The sequence below is a fragment of the Adiantum capillus-veneris genome, chromosome 27 (assembly GCF_014529385.1).
Source record: "Adiantum capillus-veneris isolate H3 chromosome 27, ASM1452938v2, whole genome shotgun sequence".
Lineage (NCBI taxonomy): Eukaryota > Viridiplantae > Streptophyta > Polypodiopsida > Polypodiales > Pteridaceae > Adiantum > Adiantum capillus-veneris.
In genome coordinates this window covers 69,812,520-69,836,761 of record NC_140957.1, presented here as the reverse complement: position 1 = coordinate 69,836,761, position 24,242 = coordinate 69,812,520, and the positions used below count along the sequence as shown (strand labels likewise).

At 41.3% G+C, this 24,242-nt stretch overlaps 1 pseudogene; it reads left to right on the top strand.

The window, feature by feature from the left end:
- The first annotated feature begins 9,424 nt into the window (after positions 1-9,424).
- On the top strand, positions 9,425-14,860 carry LOC147422166 (putative calcium-binding protein CML17; annotated as a pseudogene).
- Positions 14,861-24,242: the final 9,382 nt, after the last annotated feature.

Genomic DNA, 24,242 nt, shown 5'->3' with positions numbered 1-24,242 from the left:
AAAAATTATCTTAACCACAGGAATATGGTGGCCTACATTGCATATGGATGCTGAGGAGTTTGTAAAACGTTGCGATGCATGTCAGCGCACTAAGGTGCCGATAAAGAGAGATGAGATGCCACTACGGCCAATGATGGGAACACGGGCATTTGCAAAATGGGACATTGATTTTGTGGGGCCTATTTCACCCCCTGCATATCGCACCCATACCCAATATATCATTGTGGCTACGGACTATCTCACAAAATGGGCAGAAGCCAAGGCAACACAAAAAGCAGACGCAAGAACCACTACATAATTTTTGTATGAGAATGTCTTTGTATGATACGGATTACCAATATAAATTGTCCGTGTGATCGAGGAACACATTTTCTTAATGAAGTCATCGAATATCTGCTAGAGGAATTCATGGTCATACATAGAAAATCTTCTCCATATCATCCACAGGCAAATGGACAAGCTGAGGCCACAAATAAAACACTATGCATTGTTCTGACTAAAATTGTATTAGAGTCAAGGACAGACTGGGATCAGCAATTACACTCAACACTATGGGCATACAGGGTAGCTTACAAAACATCAATCGGAACAACACCGTACAACATGGTGTTTGGTCTAAACGCTATATTACCCATAGAGTTTTTAGTTCCAACTCTACGAGTAGCAAAACACTTAGAATGGACAGGACATGCGCTCTCTTCAAGAATAGATGATCTTGAAAAACTAGATGAACTTCGACTGAGAGCTATAGCTTCGATCTATGCTAAAAAGAGAAGACAAAAAGAGTTTTTTGACAAGCATGTGCGCACGAAAGAGTTCAAAATAGGTGATTATGTACTTGTTTATACCTTGAAGCAACATGCCAAGAAACTTAAAAAGCGAGGGATGGGACCCTTTGTGATTAGTGACTTATCACAAAGTGGAGCTGTCAAACTTGCTACATTGGCAAGAGAAGAAATGCCAAATTGGATTAGTGGGTGTTCGCTAAAAATTATCATTTACCACTAACACAGGATATGCTTCAACAAATCCATCAAGAAAAACAACGGATGAAGGAGAAACAGAGGGTACGAGAAGAAGCCCAAGCAGAAGCAAAAGAACGCATTGCAAAAAGAAGACTTCTCCGACAACAACAACAAAGTGGATCACCATTGCGAATAAATGCTATTCGACTAACGAATTTTGGTGAAGACACAGTGGAACCAATAATTGCAGTCAAAGTGGGTAGCAATCAAGTTGAATCGATGGCATTGCTTGATTCTGGAGCCCAAGCAAATCTGATCTCTTACAAATTATATAAACAACTCAAGCCCAAAGATCACCTATATCCTACTCCACAAGTGCTAAAAAGTAGTACAACACATTCGCTAAGAACATTGGGTTGGACTATATTGCATGTACAAATACATCAATATATTTACCCCCACAAGTTTTACGTGGTTGAGGATGAGAGCACACTACACCCCATGTTGTTGGGACAAACTTGGCAAAAAGAGTATAATGTGCAGATAGATTGGAATTCGGATACAGTCAAAATTCAGCATGCACAAGAACAACATGTGGTATCCTTTGCTCAGCAAACCCAGAAGAACTAGATGACAGCACCACAGTCACTGGATAAAGAACCAAAAGGACGGGTGCCACTAAAGAACAACACGATACCCATGGAGAACAACCAGGGAGCTGCCAACCATGTTCACTACAAACATAAAACAACACAGACCACAGTGAAAAGATCAAGGTTAGCAGCACGCGAAAAACAAGTATGGGTGCGGAAGGATAGAGGTGACATGGCATACAAACCACAATACAACAGAAGAACACAGTTCAACCAACAACCACGGGAATAAAAAAGATATGGATCCCAAAGAGAATGCTTAGTAACAACTTAAATGTGACTCGCATTTGGATCCCGAAACCAAAGCAACAGGAACTCCCTTCAGTACAAGCAACACGTCCATGCAGACACACACTACATATGAAACTGGCAAACCGACCTATGTGGGTGCCGATCAGCAAAACAACAATGACGACCACGGACGTGGCAATAAACCTACAAAAACCTCCAAAAAAAAGCTACAAATGGAAAACAAAAGAGAAAAAGACTACTGCCAATTCCGCCACGACAATTCTCTCCTCTTGCACAGCATTGATTTTTCCATGCATTGACTGAGGATGCATCAAATAGGGCCACATTACACGGCCAAGCATTAGCACAATTTTTAACCCATGCACTGTACATAAACTGAGGCGATACCTTGTCGTCCGGGAGGACTCCGACTAAGAGGGGGGGAGGCATTCTCAAATGCGGACCCAATGAAGGTAAAAAGAATAAAAAAGGACATGTTTTTCGACTATTTTGAAGGGTTTTCATTTGATGGCGAAATTTTCTGAACTAACCTAAGTACATATGCCCTTATACAGCATGAATCTACAAGTATATGGGGCCAAACACCAAATCACGCCCCTAGGTGTGTGTATATGTAAAAATAGCCATTTTTCGGGTAAAATATTGGTAACACAAAAAACTCCGGCCATAAAAATTGCATGTGAGTGTATATAGTGTTTTGCGGTGATGTTTTTGAGTTATTATAATTTTTGGAGAATTTTTGGGTTTAATTTTCTATTTTCCTTTTAATTTTACTAATTATCGACAGAAAAACTTCAAAAATAAAAAAGCAGGTGAAATACGATCGTAATGAAAAACAAAAAATATGGGGATAATCAGTGACTATAGGACAACCTATGGTACAATGGGGGTGCATTTATGTGAATGGTGCGGAAGGCGTATTTTGGCCAGATTTTGACCGAAACGTCAAATTTCTCGGAAACTGGGCAAATGGAGTACAAATCAAGAATTTTTCGAGCCTAAACCGCATCTCGCAAGAACTTGGGAGCACATGTCAAATTTTATAGAAATTGGTTCGGGGACCCCATTATAAGATTTTTTCACTTCACTTAGAGCTCATTTCTACTATTTCCTTCTTGAGAGAGAGCTCTTGCCACCTAGAGCGAACCGGATTTCCAACTGCTTCTACGATGCGCACGACCACCCGACAGGCTCCAAATATGAGAGGTAGGCTCACCACCTTGAGCTATTCGCGTATGTTTGATGTTTTGGCGCGAAAACTAGTGTAGGGTTCACACGGGAAACGAGCAGTAGAGACCTACCGGTAGAAGTGGCCACCTAACGGCTAACCCAAAAGCAATAAGGCTTCATCAGCGGTTTACCCTAGCATAAGAGACCACTCTTGAATGCAGAAAGGTGGCAAAAAACCATTGGAAAAAACCCTAACTTCTAGAGCCCTGCAAGAGGCCACCAAATGATAAATCGGTGGAAAGTCGCCCAAATGCTACCAAAACTCATGGATAGAAGCATCTCGACATTCTCTACAAGGCTGTATAGCGCACATAACCATAAGGAGACCCTAAGCAGGACTAAGTTTCAGAAATGGCATCAGACACACAAAGCGTCAACTAGATCTCACTGCCAAACCGGATGTCCGTTTGCCACCAAATTTCACGAGCGGCTTTCCTAGACCATCAACAACCATGTCCTATGGTGGTAGACCACCACAAGTCATCGACGACATGTAAACGCAACCACCAGTTCTTCCAGAGTGACAAATTGCCAAACGGAGCTCCGGTGAAGCCAAAGCCAACAAAAACCATATGGCAAGGATCCCCAAGGAACCATGAAGCTATGGAGACTAACATCAAGAAATTTCATCCCCGAAAAGCACTCCAAGAGTCAGAAAACGGCCCAGAGGCTCTGAAAGCCAAACAAAGAGTTTCTATCTATCTTTTGACTTTTTTTATTGAAATAAGGCTTAAAGGGGACTCAGGGGGGCTCAGGGCATGTACCAGTGGAATTTCTCATATAAAATTCATCAGGAGACATCCTACGCATAGGATGTCTCAAGGCCATGTTTGGGAACCAAACTCAACATCTCACCTCATACACAGCTTCTACATAGCTTATACATGCTAGCCATCAAGTTTCATCACATTTGGACAAGAGTTGACCTCATATGCATCATAGAACGGAAAGTCAGAGCATAGAGACAATAATAGTTCATAGACCTACCAAAACTAGTCCAAATCACATGAAACTTGCACAATATACTCATTAGCACATTGCCAAGCTAATTGTGGAGTTAGATATGAAAATTAATGAAATAGACATCCTACACGTAAGATGTCTAAATGACCTATTTGACCTCCAGCTGGTGTTTTTGAGTTCTAGATGTCTTTATAACACCTTCACAAGCTCATGTATCAAATTTCAAGCCATTCCCATCACATTTGGCCCCCAAAACCTCCAAGATGCACTTTTTGAGCCTAAAAACACTACACATGCTCTTAACAACACCAATGCTTATCCAAATCAAAATCTAAGAGCAGGGCCATGTTCTACATGCTAAGGGCTACCCACAGAATCAACTTCAAGTCATTTTGAGAAAATAGACATCCTACGCGTAGGATGTCTCCAGTGTCATATTGACCTTCTGTGTACGAATTAACTTCATGGATCCATTTACATGGTATAAGAAGCCTATATATCAAATTTCAGCCCAATTGAATATCATTTGCCACCTGTTTAGGACATCCTACCCAATTTGTGAGCCAAAAGCCTAAATCTCCTTAAAATTGCACTTTTTGATGCCCAAACCCAATTCCAAGTACATAGCCATGTTGCACAGGTCAAAGGCCACAAGCCTGTCAATTTTCACCAAAAACAAAGAAGGTAGACATTCTACGCGTAGGATGTCTACATGATTATTTTACATCCAAAAATCTATTGTGCGCACATGCAGGGTTTCCCTAGTTCCTTTTGAGTTCTTATTTCAATTTTCAAGTCATTTGGGTAGTCACAACTCAGTTTATCAGCTAATATGTAAAAAATGCTAACTTTGGACTACTGAGTGCAACAGGATCCATGGCAGCCACCAAATCACCTACAAAGAAGAAGAGGATGACTATCAAGGACTACTTAGAAGAAGTGGAGCCTTTTGTTATCCCAGAGGGAACCCTAAAGCCCACAAGCACTTGGATTCAAGATGACCTGCTAGAGACCAATGATCTGAGAATCTATCGAGTATTTAAAGATCGGGAGGGAAATGCAGTGTTGCTACCCATGATACCTCGAGAGCTCAATGAATTTGTCAGGAGCAAGATGGGGGACTACTTGGAGAAACTGGATCTCCACAATTACTTTGAAGCCTTGCTAGCAGGGATTGATGTTAAAAGAGTGTGGGAATTTGTCACCACAATCAAAGAGGACAGCATAGCCCGAGTTATAGATCTACAAGGCAAGCCTAATACAATGATTGTCATCACAGAGAAGGTGGTGGCAGCAGCACTTGACACCTCTAACAAAGGAGACAGTGTGGCAAAGAGGCGAGATGACATTAAGGCCTACTCGAAAAAGAAGAATAACTATACATTTGAAGATATTGCAAACCCAAAGGTGGCTATCATGAGCCAACTATACAATCAATACTTCCACATGTGTACCAAGCGGCCACAGAAATACAGGATGCCACTTGGAGCTATTGCCACCACTTTCACCTGGGCAATGCAGAAGAGCAAACCAAAGGAGATAAACTATGCCACTTACATCCACGACAATCTTGTGAAGATGGGGACCAAAAATCCCACCTATATTGCACCTGGTGAGTTGATAACAAAAGTCGTCTATGGAGCATTGCATGCCAAGGGAAACTGGCCTCTACCTCCCTCACAAAATGATTGGCTCAAGCTAAAGGAAGACAAAGAAGAAGAACCTCCTAAGGCGCCCAGGGTAGCCACAAGATTGAAGCGCCATTTAGAGACAGTGCTAGAAGAGCCGCCAGATCCAAAGAAGGGAAAGAAAGAAACTCTACAGGTGCCAATCAAAGAAACAAAGTCACAAAAAGCGGCAAGACTAGAAAGACTAATGGAAAGTTTCAGAGACGAGAGAGTGCGGGGATCTGAGCGAGTTATGGAAGCCATCACTTGAGGCTATGTATGGATCATCTCGAAGGATTCAAAGGGATCGGTTTGAAGATTATATCAAGAGCTTCAAGATCTTAGATGCTATAGCGGAGAATATCCCAAATATACCTTTTACAGAAGAAGAGTTTGATGAAGTGAGACGGCAGCTGCTAGAAGAGCAGGAAGGCCAAGAAAGAGAGAGGAACACAAAGGCGGATCGGGATTTCAAGACGAAGCAACCAACTCCACCATCAAGCCGAGAATCCAGCCCACCACTATCACCACCTCATCTTAGTCCTCCACAAACCCAACAAAAAGAGGAGTTGAACAAACCTGATGGGCAAGAAGACTCCAAGCAAGAGAAGAACAAAGAGGAAGAGCAGAAGGTAGAAGTTGAGCCAAAAGATGAGAAGCCAGATCCAGAAGAAAGAAACTATAGAATATTTCTTGATCTCCTAGCTGCTGGGTACTCTCGAGAAGGGGCAGCTAATGCAGATTTTGAGTTGTCAAGCACAAGACCCAAGGAATATATGCAAAGCCCTCGGTTAGTGGAGTTGAAAGAGATGGCCACAGATACAGTGGATCTACAGCCACAAACCAATGATTGGGATGTATTGATGCAAAAACTCACCAGGCTCAGAGCAAGGTCGATGGCCACTTAGATTAAAATTCATAATCTCAAAACAAATGAAGTTCATATCAAAGCTGAAGTGGACTCACTGCAAAAACAGGACCAAGAGAACATAGAGAAACAAACCAAGCTGCAAGCCGATCTCGATGCGGCACTACAAACATGCCAAGAGATGGAACGACAGAGTCAGGAAGCAGAACAAAAGCTTCAAAGAGCAGAGGAGGAATACAAGAAAATCAGCAAATCACATGAAGAACAGATGAAGGAGCTCCAAAAGGAGTTGACACTAGAGAAGAGACAAAGACTGATGTTGGCCGAGGGCTCCCTAGTAATGTAAAACCGTCTGGAAGATGAGAACAAGGCCATGAAAGATGAGCTAGAAGCCTTGAAAAAGAAGATGGATGAGGAACTAAAGAGATTGCAAACAGGAAATGAAGACACCAAGAGGAAGCTAGAAGAGGCTGAAAAAACCAATGCAGATTTGAACGACCTCTTAGTGAACATGGGAGATCAAGCTGAACAGGAAAAGAAGGCATATCAGAAGCAGATAGATGAGCTAAAAGGCCAATAGCAAACTGAAGAGCAACACTTGAGCACAAGGCCAGCAGCAATGGAAGGCATTGACATAGAAAATGTGTCAGATCCACTGGACACCACTATGCAAGAGGACATCCTTGTGGGACCATCATAAGAACCCCAGGATCTGACACAAGAAGAAGAAGAAAATCTACAAAAGGCAATAGAAGCGGCAATAAAAGACACAGCCAAAGAAGCAATGGAGTGGGAGCAGAGAGTATTTAAGTCTATGACCATTCAGAAGTTAGATTCCAATATCATTCGACATGAATGGCTACAACCTACTCTCCCATATCCTCTTCTCAAGTATGAAGCTGCTACAATAAACAAACGGATTAAAGAGGAGACAATAGTGCCACTATACAAAGCAAATATCTCCAAACCAAAAGGAGTTAAGCTGATTGTGGACTCTCAGCCAAAGTGGAGAAAGGTTGGCTAACCAAATACCCGTAGTATTTAGTTCATCTGGTAGAGGCGCCTAAAAGAGTCAGAGACAACCTTAGCTTTTGCCCTCTACCAAGGATACGGACGTGGAAAGCACAAGAGTTACTGCAGAAAATCCAACCCACATGGATCAACTACCCAAAGCTGCCAGGCTAAAGGTAGGCGAGAGAATGAATGAGCAATACATGGTGAAAACCCTAACGAGCACCATTAAATTGTTCACTGGCTCGCCTAACCTCTCTTGCATCATGCTCATAAAAAACTGTAAAACCTTCTGGCGGTTTTTGAAACCTTTAAACCTGGACAGGCAATAGACGGCATCTTCTTCTTCCAAGACACATATAGATGTGCATATGATCTGTCTGCTCAACGTTCTCATGAGATAATACATGCCCTTTATCAGAGAATCATGTTTTTGCCCTCATATCACCTCCAGCCTTTGAAGAAGCCTTCTACACTGGTTTCTTCGCCATCAATACAGAAATATTCGGCCCGACATTACTGGCCCAGCATGCGCGGTATGAGTCTTTTCTGAAGATGCGCGAAAGCCTCCACTAAAGAAGCAGCTCTACTGCCATGTCAGGGATGACATGAACTAGGAGGGGGAGAGTGTTAGTAGTTGTACACACCCAACGGAGGATGATTGTCCGGCAGGATATTATTTTTTGTAATTATTCCTTAATTGAGAAAAACCGTCATTTCACCTTTGTAAATAGTGGGGCTTGCAGAAGCTTCCAGATTGTATCCCATTTTTTACATTTAGACTGAGTGAATGGTTAAATTGGAACATTAGGGTTTGAGATTGTAAGGTATTTATACCACTTTTGACCTTAATGCAAAAAACCTTTGTCATTTTATAAGTTTTGTCTGTGTGAGTGGGCGTACTCTGTGTACGAAAGAGAGTGAGAGTTTTATCTTGAAGCTACGCGCGCACCGGTGGTCGGAATCGAGTGCGGAGAAGTGCAGCGTGTTAGCCCCAAATACAGCTATGCGCCAACACCTACATTGCATGTGTACGATCTAGCTTTGCGAGCTCGATCCACGAGCTATATCTGGTGATTCGGTGAGCATACGTTGTCTGTTTTCGCATTTCATCATATCCACACGTTCGCATTGAGTAGACCTACACATTAGGCACTTTAGTTTTTGAAAACGATGACCTGCAAATTTTGACCAGGTATCCTACGTGATTTTGCACCTAATGTTTAGGGTTGGGGTTTTTTGATTCATGGACCTTAGGGAGAGCGACCTATTGGTGTTAATAGGGTTTCCTTCAAGTTCGGTAGCGTTTCGAGAACGTTTGATGGCTAATTGGCTCTTGAATGCGTTGTAGGAAATCTCCTCTTATGTACTCCTGAAGGCTGTAGCTTAGACATTGGGTAGAGACCTCTGTAGGAAGTAGTCAAGAGTCGGTCGAGCGTAGGTTGGCAACCTATGCTTGCTTCCACGCACCTACGGGTCGAGCTTTGTCCTTAGCTGACAAATCTTGTTAGGTGAGTTCTCCCTATGCTGACGTCCATCGCGGCGTATCCTCCAACATCTTTCAACTTTATGCAGCGCCCACCTCCCTTGAACTCAGCTCTCTGAACCCTCCTTCTCACATGGCGGGCCTGTGGCCAATCACCTCTTCTCTGCCATCGACCCCCAGGTCACCCCGGTGCCCTTCCTCCTTCACCTTTACTCCCTCTTGCTTTCAATTGGACATCCACAGGCCCTTACCATGCAGCCCGTCGTCCTTCCACTCTTGGACCTTGGCGGCCCCTTGTCCAGCCCAAATACCCTGGTTCTCCCCCTTCCATGAAAAGCTACTCTGCAGTCTCTCCTGCTTTGTATCGCTGCCCGACAGCCCCTCCTTCACGTCCTGACCCTGCAACCAACCGCCCTCCTCAGATGGCAGCTCTGCCCTCTCTTGCCCTGGCGGCCTCAACACACAGCTCCCTCTCCAAAAACAATGCTACACCTCCTCGTCCTGTACTGCAGCCACCTCATGGCTCCTCTCCTCTTGCGCCCTCTAGTCAGCAACGTGCCGCCCTCTAAAAAACCGCAAGCCACCTTCTATCTTGCCAAACCTGGAACTCTTGCCTACCTGCTCTCCTTCATGCAAACTATTCAGGTGGTGGCCCTTCCCCTGCATAGCGAGCTCGTCGACTGCAGCTTACCATTATATAATTATGTTAATAGCTTTTTTTAAAAACTTGGAGCTTGGCCCCCTTCCACACCCCCAAAAAAAGCCGACCTTCGAATCCTTCAACCTCTCTGCCTGCACACCCTTTGAAGCTTGAGCTCCACCTCCCCATAAAAAATGTGACTAGCTTCCCATCGCGTTGCCAATGATCAGAAGCAAGCTCAAGGCTCAGTTTTCGTACCGCCGGTCTCATGATAATAAACAGTTATCCATCCATCTCCGAGCATCATCAAAACTCGGACCTTGTCCAAGCGGGGCAAGCACTCAACATACATTGCATGGTGCCATCTCGTGCAAGAATATCTGACCACTTTAAAAGACCCGAGCGACTGAGCCTGAAAACCCCCGTCGGTCTACTAAAAGAAACATCTGGCACACACACCATGACAGTGTCGGCGATATCTTGCATCAAATAGCCATTGAAACACTTTTCCATCTTCTTGCAAATATCCATGTACCAGCTTTTGAGCTCTCCCTGGGCCGACCGAAACTGGGTGCACCACCATCTTAAAGAGTTTGAGACTTTAAAGTTTAGAGCCAGTTTGGGATTCATCAATGTCTTAAATATTTGGCCATACTGACAAATCTCAAACTACTTTTTAAGGTCAACTCCTTCTACAAGGTAGTACATGAAAAGCTCTTTCGAGCCATGTTCTCAAAACTTTGGCTAAGATTTGTCCATGTGGTCAAATCTTTAGCTCATTTTGAAAGTGGGAATTGGGAAATTTCCAAAGTCACTAATATGGTGTTTTATGCAAGAGGAGTGATGAGAGACTTGAGTCATTGAACAGCTCATGGCCCGGAATTCATTTGGGAAGCCAACATCCCCAAATGTCAAGAGCTCCAATCTAGAATGAGACTCCTTATTGAACGAGATTTTTTTTTGGGAAGCCACAATTTTGTTCAAGGTTCCTGAAACTCAACCTACAAACATATCTTCTCCAATTCTTCCAAGGCTGCATAATCTCTCATCAATCTAGTTTTAGTTGCACTCCTCAATGAAAACACCATTCCACTGAAGACTATCCCAAGATAGATATGTATGCATCTATATACTACACCATCACCTAGTCACATGTAAAGGTGGGTGTTGGCCTCCTGAACCACTGTGGTGTGGTGTTAAATACCATAACTATCATGTGTGCACTTCACCGATAATATAACTTTAAGATTATTTTGTTTTCAATGAATGCAATGTAGGAGGCAGCACAGGCTAAAGTGATGAGCGGCCATATGTCCCACTTGGGTCGCATGGGCAAGGATGGCTTCATAGACACTTTCATAAATATATATCTATAAATTTTCATAGCATAGTTTTAAGAATGATGTGAATAAGAACAACCTTAAACTTTGGATTTGTTTTGTACATACCAAATATACTAGGGATACAAAGCCTTGCAACACATCCTTCCACTAGCACACCCTTTTGTGAGTAATATTTGTAGCTTTGAGTTATCAGTTTAAGTCAAAATGATTTTCAAATTAGCTTTTATCAATTGGTATATGTCTTTTATCTATCTTGAGCCCTTTCAATATTGTCTTTAGCAAGTTTAAGCATTTCATTCATTTTCTACATCAGAGTCCTTATTTACAACAGATTGACACCAAAGCATATATACATCACAAGACCTTTTATCGACAAGCTTTTGTAAATCAAGAGAACATTTTAAAGGACTATTTTGTACATCATTCTCACTTTGTATAACAAATTTTTAACCTTCTTTTTCAAATTCTAGTGAGTTCCATTTCAAAGAAGGTCCTAGCCCCAACAACCATCCCCTTACCAAAACCAAGTCCGCACAATCCATATTCATAATGGAAGTCAAGTATATCTTTATACCCTTGTATCTCAACTTCCAAATTGGATACAAGAGTATCTCATGTTTTCTTGTCTTTGCCATGCATCATGGAAACAACATATTTGTAGCACTTAGTTGTTGAGAAAGTTTTAGTTTCTTGACAACAACATAGTTTACAAATTTGTGTGTGGCACAGTCATCTATCATGATAGTAACCCTTTTTCTATTTACAAACCCACAATTTTTCACCACCTCATGTGGACCGAAACTCGATTTTTCACATGCTACTTGACAAACAACAATAATGCTCTTTGTCCTCATGCAGAAACACTTCTATGAATTTATATTTTTCAGTACCATTTATCGAAAGTGTTTGGATAACATGGATTTGCCTATGTTTATGACTCTTATCAGGACCCTTATCCTTTTCATCATCTTTTTTCCTTTTGTTCTTTGGAAAATTCCATTGAGAATGGTTATGTGACAAACAAGTGAAGCACAAGTTTTCCTTTTTAGCCTTTGCAAAGTTTTCTTGGTTCAGTCTAGGTCCTAGTGCAACGCTATTTTTAAACAATGGTTTATCCTCCTTATTAAATAAGAATTCCCTTTTTTCTTTTAGAAAGGGTCGTGATACCTCTGTTTTTATGGACTTGGTCTCAGTTTGGGTGGGATTAGAAGCTATTAAGCAACTATTATCTTCCTCGGGGTTGGGGGGTGTCATATGTTATATGTAAAACTTATATAACATGTGTATTCAAGGACTATTTATAAAAACCCTTAGCTGTGAATTGTTAGCCAATAAAAGGGACCCTTGTTCTATTTGATTTGCAATTTTTTTTCAAGATAATATTTTTCAACATCCTTCTGTATGTGAATGTAATGGAAACGGCCTATGAACATTGAGAATAGCATAATTAAGAGAATTGTAGTGAGCATTTTTATGAGACTACTTTGAGAAAATAGAGGGTGAACTTACTTAGTGGTAGCAACACAACCATTATACTTAATTAACTTGGCATGAACAATGCTTTGTAGGAGAGAGAATTAGAGAACTTGACAATATTTGAGGACCGGATTTATGTGGAGCCGGTCCCCCTTCCAAAAGGCTTTTCTAATATAATTTCTCCCATAAAGAGAGACTTGATACAATACAAGACTTGTGTTCCTTGAGACCTTGATGGTGCAATGAAGATAGAGAGCTTCATGCACCACAATTATTCCTGTAACTTAGCTAAATGAAAGCATTAGCTTGTCCCCGGCCTCAGTCCCAAGACCTCAAACACCTTAGAAGGTGGAGATAACTAGCAGGGAATGAGGGTAGGGAAGAGGAAGAAGAAACATTCTTATGAGAAATAAAAAGTTCCTCACTTATCATCACTCTTTGTGCTTAGCATAGCATAATAGCATAGTAATGAATTTTGAGAAGATGGCAAGCTTTAGCATTGGAGAATGGCTCTTGGTTGGATTTGTATTCCATAGCGAAGAGTATTGGTGTGGGCTCTCAACTTCTCAACAAGCTTGGAGAAGGAGATGAAGCCCTTCCACTTTGCACTTCACACAATGAGTGTGTGTCTGTGTTTGTGTGTGTGAGAGAGAGACTATACCCCTCAAACAAGCCCTCTACTTGCATGGTTGACCCCTCTTCTAGGTCATGCTTGTGGCTCATTGGCTATCTCAAGCCTAGCCAATCACAAGCCTTGGTCACAATTAGCAATAGAGGTAGCCTTTGGACAAGGTTCCTCCTTTCCCTTTTGAGAGAGAGGACTTGTAAATGCTTAAAAAATTAATTTAATTAGGTAAAAGCTTATTCGACCCCTTTAGAGGCATACCAATAGGCTTTAGGCATCTTATGAGGACAACATGGAGAGGAGCTTGACATGTTTCCTTGTTTCCTCTTTAGACTAGTCTTGCCTTGAGTGAGGGTGTGTGTGTGTTCTCTCTCATGCTCCTACAAGTAGGGCTCGCCCCCCCATGCGTAGGATCCTTGCTGACTTTTGGAACACCTTAAGCCCCTCAAGCACCTTAGCCATGAAGCACCTCAAGCAGCTTTTTACCTTTATTGAGAGATAGATATAGCCTCCTTAATATTTTGGAAAGATTCTTGTAGGTCACAGCTATACTCATTGGCAGCAAAGATCTTCCCATGTACTTTAAGTAGCAAGGAACTTTTAGGTCTTCACTCTATGATCTCAAAAGGTTCCTTTCCCATAGTAGTATGGACAATATTATTGTACGCATAGTCTACAACGGGTATGTAATTATCCCATTGTGAGTGTTGATCTACTTTTGTAACACAAGTCTCTAGTAGATTGAGAATTGTAAGATTGGCTAGATTCTCACTTTGGCCATCCATTTCTGGGTGATAGGCCGAAGAGAAATTCAATCTTGTACCTAGATTTTCAAAGACACCTTTCCAAAAATTACTGGTCAAGCAACTACACCTCTCCCTCAATATTAAGACGCGCTTTGGCACTATGACTACGTGGTAAGCCTCCTTCCACGCGCTCTAATTAGCCCCGGTGTTGATTCACTTGTCAACATCGAGCGGTGACTCTTCGCTGGCCATTGCAGGTGTAACTCTTCTCTTGGCTACCGTTTCTCATCACCCTCTTTCGTCTCTCAATGATCAGAGGAATCAGTTTTAGCAGTATGATGTCCTCCCTCACGTGTTCAACACCTTTGATCAAAACCGCGACGGGCGCGTCAACACCCAGGACATCTCTGGAATCTTTTGGAGCTTAGGGATAGTCCCCCCAAACCAAAGACTATATTCAATCCCTATTGGCACGCCTTGACACCAAATGTGATGGCCACGTCGACCAGCAGGAGTTTTGTCTACTCTTCGACTCCAATTGCAGCAGCAATTCTACAATAGGGGAAAAATCGTCCAGCTCTTCCAATGCTGAAGTGGGCCAAGATCTTCTGGTTGCCTTCCATGTGTTTGACAATGATGGCAATGTCTTCATCTTGCCCAGTGAACTACAGTGTGTGCTCTGCTCTCTGGGCTTCCCGCAGGGCTACCAGTTGAATGCTTGCATGGAGATGATTGCTAGGGTGGACGAGAATGGTGATGGACAAGTGGAATTCCTTGAATTCAAGAAGCTGTTTGACCTAGAGAATGCTTCTTTGTTCCCAGTTTCTAGTTTTAGACTCCATACATATATACTGCAGATCAATGACCTCACCATACAAAAATGTACCATACGGAATGTTGTAGTGTCAAGTATTCAAAACGAGAATGTTTCATGAAATGATCTCGACGAAGAATTAAATTACTAGTCATTCTAGAATCTCTATCTGACACGATGGATGTTGGCAATCCATGGTGTTTGAAATTCTGAGATATGAAGAGGGCCATTTGGTGTGCTTTAATAGTCTTTTTGACAGAAATAAAGTGTACTTGCTTGCTAAACCTGTCATTTATTGTCCATATTCATGTATTCCCATGGATAGACTTGGGTAATCTAAAGATGAAATCCATGGATATACTCTCCCGTGGAAAATTAGGTATTGGCAATGGCTAGAGTAATCCAGGTTGTTTCCCTCTATCATACTTTGTCTTTTGGAAAATCACACATTTGGATACATACTCTTGTATGTCCACTTTTATGGTAGGCCAATAGAAGTATGTTTCTACTCCTCAAAGAGTAGGTTGAATCCCTTGATACCCTGCATAGGGAGGAGCATGGGATTCATACATGACTTTCTCACAAAGGGAGTGAGTAACACACAGCTTGTTGCCATGGAGAAGATAACCATCATGCAAGGTGAATGGTTTCTCTTTTTTCCCTAAGGCAAGGGCTGACATTATTTCTTTAAAAAAAGGGTCAGTATATATTCATCTATCATGGAAGATAGATCATTGTGAGTTGCTATAGACACTGCATTTACACCTTGGTCATCGTGGTAGTCATCGGCCACTTGATTATATTTATCAACAATGTGAGAAATATGAAAATTAAATTGCAAAAAAAAATTGTGCACCTCATTTGCTTGTTGAAAAGCTTTGTTTGAGTCATGAAGTACTTGGGACTTTGGTGGCCCGTTCGCAAAATAAATGGAGTCCCCAATAGATAGTGCTTCCATGTGTCTAGGACATGTAGAACAACTAAAAGCTCTTTTTCATATATGCCCAAGACTCATTCGTCGGCATTGAGCCTGCGGCTCTCATAAGCTATGCCATGGCCTTCTTGAAGCAAAATGGCTCCAAGAAGGCAATCACCACAAGAATCACATTGGACCTCAAATGGCTTTAAGAGATCTGAAAGCATAAGCACTAGTTGGGAGGTAAGCTTCTCTTTGAGCTTGTCAAAAGCAGTTTGCTCTTTAGCACTCCATGAGTAAACGTTGTCGAGAAATTTTCGGTCTTGCCAGGAAAGCACCGAGCTTATGGCTGTGAGAGTTTGTGAGAGAACTCAACAAAAACTATATGAAGGAGTTAAACCATAGATGCCATGAAGACTAGGGTTTGGAAAGAAGTGCAATCAAAGAAGACTCACTCTTTCTCTCTTGCACTCACACACACAAAGAAAGAACGCAAAAGAGAATGTCAAAACAATACGAAGATGAAAACATCAAGGCTATGGTCATATCGTATCATGGGTAATATGAAAGGGTTAATGGATGAGTTAATGGCATTCAATCTTGGCTGACCAAATAGGCTACAAATTGTTAATTGGAATTGTAGTTTTGTGCTTACCATAATATATATATTTTGTCTAGTGATTGGGATTAATTGTGTGTACAAATCCTCTTGGTTCATAGCAAGATAACTATGCTTACATCAAAAGAAAAATTATAGTCTATGAGAGGTAGTATGATGGGATCCGGTGATAGAAGTATTTCATTGAGCCTTTCAGGGCCGAAGAGAAACACTATACGTTGTTGAAAGTGTATTTTATGGCTAATCCATACGTTAATTCTAATAGATCGTACAGAGTGAAAGCGATAGAAATGATCATCATGTGGGTTATTCATCTAGGATAGTATGTGAGAAATGTAGATATGAGAGAAGTGAAGAGATGAGAAGTTTCCCTCCCAAGTCCTATTCTTGCCCGTAGGCAATAAGGATACTGCGGGGAGAGATGTACCTGTAGCAAGAGAACCTAGAGAGGATGAATTACTAAGAATGAGAGGATAGGTTTGGTTAAGGAGATGAGATTAGATACATATATATATGTATACATACATATATATATATATATATATATATATATATATATATATATATATATATATATATATATATATATATATATATATATATATATGTTGGATTAGAGATGAAAATGAAAACAACAAGAAATCAAGAAAACATCAATGTAGAACACATCTTACTTGAAACCCTTCGGCACCATTATTGATGGGAGAGAGAAGAAGAGTGGATAATTCCACTTTGATTGATACACCAAGTGCAAGAACTTCTTCGATTAGAGTTGATCTTCCAAGGTTATCTTGTTGCAAGAATGGCTAGTCTCCCTCTAGGAGAAAGTGTAGGCTTGGGCTTATGTTAATGGCTAAGTACAATTAGGCATTACTACTCACTCCCTCGAGAATTCCTCTCATCAATGGCTTGAATGCTTTTGTCCTTTCCAAGGAAGAAGAGGTCCCCTTTTATAGGTGAAGGGAACCCCCAAGGGTTTACACAAGAAGAGAGGAGCCAGTGTGAACATGAATTGGAAAAGTTGGAAATGAGTTGTCCTTGCATAATGTGGGCAGACTGGGGTCCAGTATTTTGATCATATCTCTTCAACCGTGGCTCCAAATAAAAAAGTAAAAATATGGGCAAAAACTTCAGCTCATTAGCTACGATTTTCATTTTAAAATTGTTTTCCAATTCGGATTGGAACCTTGTGTAAAAAATTCATCAAAATAGGGTCCATTTATGGCAGCAAAAGTCTTCATGTGGTCTCCTTAGCCTACACTTTCATTTAATTCCAAAGGACACCTCATGCCATATGAAAGCATGACATTGCTCCTTGACAAAGTTTTGTACTCATGCTTGCAATAATGCATTAAAATAAGTGTATCTTTGAAATCATGCCACCTAGTGTCCCACTAGGATTTGATTCTCTCCTAGTAGCTATTTAAAAATAAATATAAGAAAAGTATAAAAAATACATAGAATATATATATATTGGAGTTTACCCTAGATATAGGATCTAGCTAGGGTGTGAGATAATAATGAAATAGTACAAATAAAGAATCAATGCTTTTTGCCCCAAGTTAAAGAGGCGGAGCTATTGATGCTTTTTCCATAGTATTTTATGATGGTAAAGTAAGGATATGTTACCCTTGAGAAAAATAATAGGATGAGATAGAAGGCTTATTATTATACTTAAATATGCATATGTACACTATAGGAAATATAATTATGTATCTAAAAAAATACAAGATAGATCTTGTAGTATGCGTTCCCACTATGTACGTGTCACAGCACGACATGCACCCCCTCTAAACCTGCACATCCTCCGGTATGTGCCACATTGTCTCTTTGTAAGATTAGACCTCTTGTACATCTTCCTTGTCTTCTTCTTCACTGGATGATTCCAGAGCTTCATGTTCACTTTGATCTTCACCTGTGTTTTTCTCTTCTTCCTCATCCATATCTTCTAGATCATTGTCTCCTCTTCTCTTAAACATTTTAATCCTTTTTCCTACAATGGGAATCTTTACTTCTGTACCATCTAGTTCAGACAAGCTGTAAGTAGCATTTTCATGCACATGCTTTACAACATACGGTCCAAACCATCTTTTTGAGAACTTACGCATGACTGTGTGCTGGTTATCAAAGTTACTATCATACACTAAAACCCAGTCACCTTTGTCAATTACTTTGCTCCTGAGTCGATGTCGCTTATCAAAATAGTCCTTGTTTTTCAACCTTACATTTTTGAGTCGTTCTTTTGCAGCTTCAATGTCTCTAGGTCTTCTCTCTAGCTGCCTTATACGCAGTGCAAGGAGATCTTCCCTACTAAGCCCCTCTTGCCAAGGTAGTACATTCCATGTGGGAATTGTATCCTCAATCGGCATCACTGGCTTCTGACCATGCATTAGCTCCGCAGGCATGTAGCCAGTTACTGAGCTATGTGTTGTACGATCAGCCCATAAAGCATATGGTAACAATTTTGGCCACTCACCAACTCTTCCTTCGCAAGCCTTGGCCAAAGCTTTGATGATAGGAGGATGCCCTCTTTCACTCTTTCCATTGCCTTCAGGGTTGTAAGCTGTAGTAAGAGAAAGCTTGATCCCTAATCTAGAAAAGAACTCCCTTGCTTCTTCGGCATCCAGTTCACCTCGATCTGCAGTGATTTTTCCCACACAACCATAACGGCAAATCACCTCATCAAGAAGGAATTTGCACACAGCTTTTGTAGTCTTAGCTCTTAATGCTCTTCCTTCAACCTGGTTAGTTAGGTCCTCTCGTGCAAGAACCAAGTATCTCATCTGCCAAAGTCCTAAAGGCATCGTGACTAGATCCACAACCCATTTATAGTGCATGGCTAGTGGATATGTAGGGTGCAATCCATCACGATGTCGAACATTTGAATACATTTGACAAGTTACACATGACTCTACAAACTGAGATACATCTTTATATATACCCTTCCACCAGTATTTTTCTTTCAACTTGGAGAAGCTTGCCCACACACCCCTGTGTCCAGCCCATAGACTCTCATGAAACTCTTGCATGAGCTTTACTTGAGTCTCTTTTTTACATATAACCCGTTGTGGTGTAGCACCCTTTTGTTTAGGATGCTTCCACAAGTAACCATCTCTTATAAAGTACCCATATGCTTTCCTGCGTATCCTCTTGAATTCTTGTTTAGACCAATCATCCTGTTTTGTTAGAGTACTCAAGTAGCTTCCAATAAGAAGCCAATCACCTTCATAAAGATCTTTCAAGAACAATTCAAGTGAATTAGTCATGCAGACATTGTTACCTTTGACATGAGAGATAGAATAGAATTTTGTGCCTACATCATCTCCCTCATCAATCATTTGTGACTCATCTTCATACCTTGCCCTTGATAGCATATCTTCCACTGTATTGTCTTTACCTACAATGTGCTTAAACTCGGGATTTAAGGACTTAATGTAGGCAATCCACCGCAACATAGCAATGTCTGGTGTTGAGAAGCTTGTAATCATCCCAAGAAGTGGTAGACAATCTGTTTCTACAACCACACATGCACCAATTAGGTACTCTTTCCCACTCTTCAAGGCTGTAACCATACCCCATAACTCTCTCTTTATCTGTGGATAGTTTCTTTGGCGAGCACTTAGTACCTTTGCTCCAAATCTTACCACATACCTGTGTCCTTCTTTGTCATCTTGCCCTACTGCCCATCCAGTCCCTGTAGGACTGGTATCTACTGTCACAATCACTGGCCTTTGACACTCATAGTCTACCTTTCTCAAAGTCGTTGCTGACTGGAGTAACTCCTTTAGCTTTTTCATGGACTTTACATGTGCTTCTGTCCATTTAAACTTTTGATTCTTTCTAAGCAGCTGATAAAGAGGATCAGCTACATGTGCATAATGTGGAATCCAAATAATATAGAAGACACATGCTCCCAGAAACCTTCTAACCTCAGTGATTCTAGTGCATGTTTCTTTCATTCTTTGGATGGCATCTACCTTTGATGGACAAGGTTTCCTACCATATGGCCCGCACATGTGCCCCACAATGAGCACTTCTTTGACACCAAACATAGACTTTTTCCCTGACAATGTAAGATTCACTTCTTCCAACCTAGACAAAATTTTATCACAATCATTTATGTGCTTTACCACAAACCTGCGACATCCCTTGAGATCCAAAGCTTCATCTTTGTCACTTTCTTCACATCCTTTGATAGGCAAATCATCAATGAAAGGCATTGTGATTTGAGGAATAAAATCACGTAAGACCTTATTCATCCCATTCATCATATGTGCAACCGAGTTGGTTGCTCCCTGTGGCAAGGTACACATCATTACCAAACCTAAAGGTGTCCTCATGGTTGTCAAGTCTCTGCTTTTGATTGCAAGCTGAAATTGATCATACCCTGAGTAGAGATCCCCCATTGAGTAGATTGCTCTCCCTACAAACGCCTCTGCAAATTCATCCACAATTGGACCTGTACCTACATTTCTAATTGTCACCTTGTTCACTGGTTGCATATCTTGGATGAAGCGTAGAGAACCATTCTTCTTTGGAACTGTGAACCACCTGTTTGAGTATGGAGCACAAGAAGGCTCCAAGATTCCCATTTTGATTTTCTCATTCAGTAGCTCTACTAACTTTGGCAAATGAGCCTTTGGAACCGGAATAGGCCGCAGATTCCAAGGCACATGAGGTATTGTGAAAATTACCATAGGAGCTACAATATAAGGATCAACACATCCTATCTCATGTGCCTCAAATGCAAAAGCCTTACCATGCTTTGAAAGCATTTCTTTGAAGCACTTTGTCTCCTCCTGTGTTAGAAACTCCTCGCAACCAATCTGCAACTCTTGAAAGGACTCCTTTGTGAAGGTATGCCCGATCTTTTTAGGATTCCTCAAACTTGGTTGTAAAGAAGCCTGCTCAATCTTTTCCCTGTTGTTGGGTGGTAAGGGTGAAGCTACTGGTTTCACCTTCTTTGCTACACTCTTGTATTTAGTTTCAACATGGACTTCTGGGCCAACTGTTTGGCTTTCTTTAAAGGCTTCTATTACTTGATACATTTCCATAGAGCAAACTTCCACAACTTCATTTTCAAGATGCAAATTAGACCCCATTATAGCATCAAGCTCACCCATAGTATCTACAAAAGAAACTTGTTCACACAAACCCAAAACATTTTCAATAGGCTTAGCAACCCACTCTTTTTCATGCCTATTTGTACATTATGCACATATTGCCTCTCATATCTCTTCAAATCTTCAAGTTTTGTAAAACATACTGATCCATTCCTTCTTACCAAGGAGCTCATCGAGAAAGTTTCACCTATTTTTGGATCAAGCGAGACCCTTTTTCTTTCTGTACCACTGCAATCCCGCTTTACAATGGTACTTGGCCAAAACCCATCATTTCTCTATGATCATGAAACTCTTTGCTCACCTTTGGTAGAGGATTTTCTCTGAGGTTGTCACGATTTCTTTCATGGTTTACACAAACTGTGAGAAATTGGACAGCACGTTTACCATCTTTGCTACGTATCCTAGCATATGCTGAAACATCGTCCATTACCTTTGTTTCCATTCGAACTCCCACAATGTAGGGCTGTCCAAGGATGAGATGATATGAAGATGTATCCTGTACAAAGAAGTTTTGGTCAATCTTTACATCACCTATTGTTACCTTCACACCTGGACATGCTGCATACAATTCACCGGATGAATTGTTTGCCACTTTTACCATCCAGCCATTATCTGTGTCCATCGGCCATTTGCACTTGTTGTAGAGACTCTTTGACATTATGTTTATTTCTGAACCATGGTCAATCAAGGCAACAAATGGCTCTTCAAGATCACCTACTTGACCAAAGTTTTTGTAGTAGCCCTTACCCAATGACTTCGTGAATAGTAACTCCTAGGAATATCTTCAACTTCTTCATCATCATTTGAGAAATACACTTGCTTCACTCTCCCACTAGATTGGTAGCATCCTACCACAGCTCCATCATTCTCCTTATTTTGCAGTTGCATCCCTTGTGTCTTTGAGGTTTCCCCTTCAACCTGTGGACGAGAAACTTCAGCAAGGGTTTGCCTCTTTCTCTTGATGATGACAATGATCTCCTCATGGAATTCACGCTTTGCAATGCCAAGAACTTCTCCCAGAGTAAACTCAATCTTGCTATTCAAGATCCTTTCCTCCAAGACTTTCTTTAAATCTGTAGCAACCTCAATATCAGATTGTAGTTTATAAGTTGGGCCTTTTGTCTTACCTTTTGTTGGCTCTTTCTTCTTTCCTGTTGTAGACTCCTCCATGAGTACTTCAGGTGGAGATGCTCCTTGTGTTGAGGGTGTTTGAGAAGGCATTGAGTCGCTTCTTCCCCCACTTCTAGAAGCTCTTTTTGATGGTCCTTCATCAGCATTCTCACGTCTGCGCTTCTCTTCTACAATTGCCTCATTTTGTTGGCATTTTGTAATGTAGACATGCACTGACAATGAGTCCACTGGATCATTCCATCCTGTTTCTAGACGTATGCAATCACCTGCTTCATGTAGAATCTCTTTTGTAAGCTTTCCCTTTTTAGCTAATTGCATGACATTTGGCCAAATTTGACCATGATGGTCACTCACCTCTTCATCACAAAAATGTTCAATTTTTACTCCATAAGTAGCTGCCTCAACTGAAGAGGTGGCATGCTTGGTTGCCATATCTTCAACTAAGGTTTGCATTCCCCCCTTCCCAAAGTTAGTTCTCAAGGGTAGACCTATCTCTCTTAAGTGGATTTTACCATCCTTAAAAAAGACAACATCTTTTGACAAAGCATCACTAAAATCATCACAATCCCTTCTTACATGGTTTGTACTATCACACCAAATACATCTATTAACAAACCCTTCTTTGGGCTATTGTCTTTGCCTAGGAAGTGGCCCTGATGGTTGGCCTTTTTCTTCAAGCTTTGCAAACTTCACCTTCAAGTCACGCATTCCCTTCACAAGCTCATCTAGCATGGACTCATCAAACTTAGGAGCGATAAAAGTAGGCTTTACCATTTTGTCAGAAGTTGAGGTGGAAGGACTTGTAGTATTTACTACCATCTTGTCCCTTCTTCTTTGTCGTTTGGCAAGCAGTGAGACAGCACCTTCAACCTCATTCCAGTCGGTCTTTAGTCCTTGCTCAGCATCTTTATCTTCAAGAAGAAGCTCCAAATTTTCTTGAAACTCTTTACCTGCAGCTTGTAAGAAAAGATCTGTCTTCTCTGCATCTAGTGTGGCCCTTTTTGTCCTACTGAGTTGTGCATAGCGCCGCTCAAATTCCCTAAGTAGCTCTGTTATTGATAGTCCTTGCTTTGGCTTGACTACCCATTCTAAGAATGTCCTTTTGGTCACTCTCTCCGAGTCCTCCATGAAATATTCCTTCTTTAAAGCTCCTTTGAGTTCTTCCCAATTTCTCCCATGCCCATCTTTGATTGCCCTAACATGCTCCCTAATTTCTGGAGTAAAAACTAGCTCAAAGCTTTGAATCATCTCACCTTCTGACACGCGATGCAGCTCCATCTCCTTCACATACTCGCGTAAGTACTTGGTTACATCTTTGCCATTGAACTGATCCATTCTGTTGACAACCGCTTGTATGGCCTTCGTTGCTGAAATCTCCCTTCTTTCAGTAGCATGTTGTTGTTGCATGAACATTGCAAATGCTTGAAACATTTGCATTGTTGCTGGGTCAAAATGCATACCCTGTTGCTCAACATGATCACCCATGGTTACCCACAAACTCTCACCCTAGCAGTTTCGCGTCGGGTTCACCAAAAATATGTCGAGAAATTTGCGGTCTTGCCAGGAAAGCACCGGGCTTATGGCTGTGAGAGTTTGTGAGAGAACTCAACAAAAACTATATGAAGGAGTTAAACCATAGATGCCATGAAGACTAGGGTTTGGAAAGAAGTGCAATCAAAGAAGACTCACTCTTTCTCTCTTGCACTCACACACA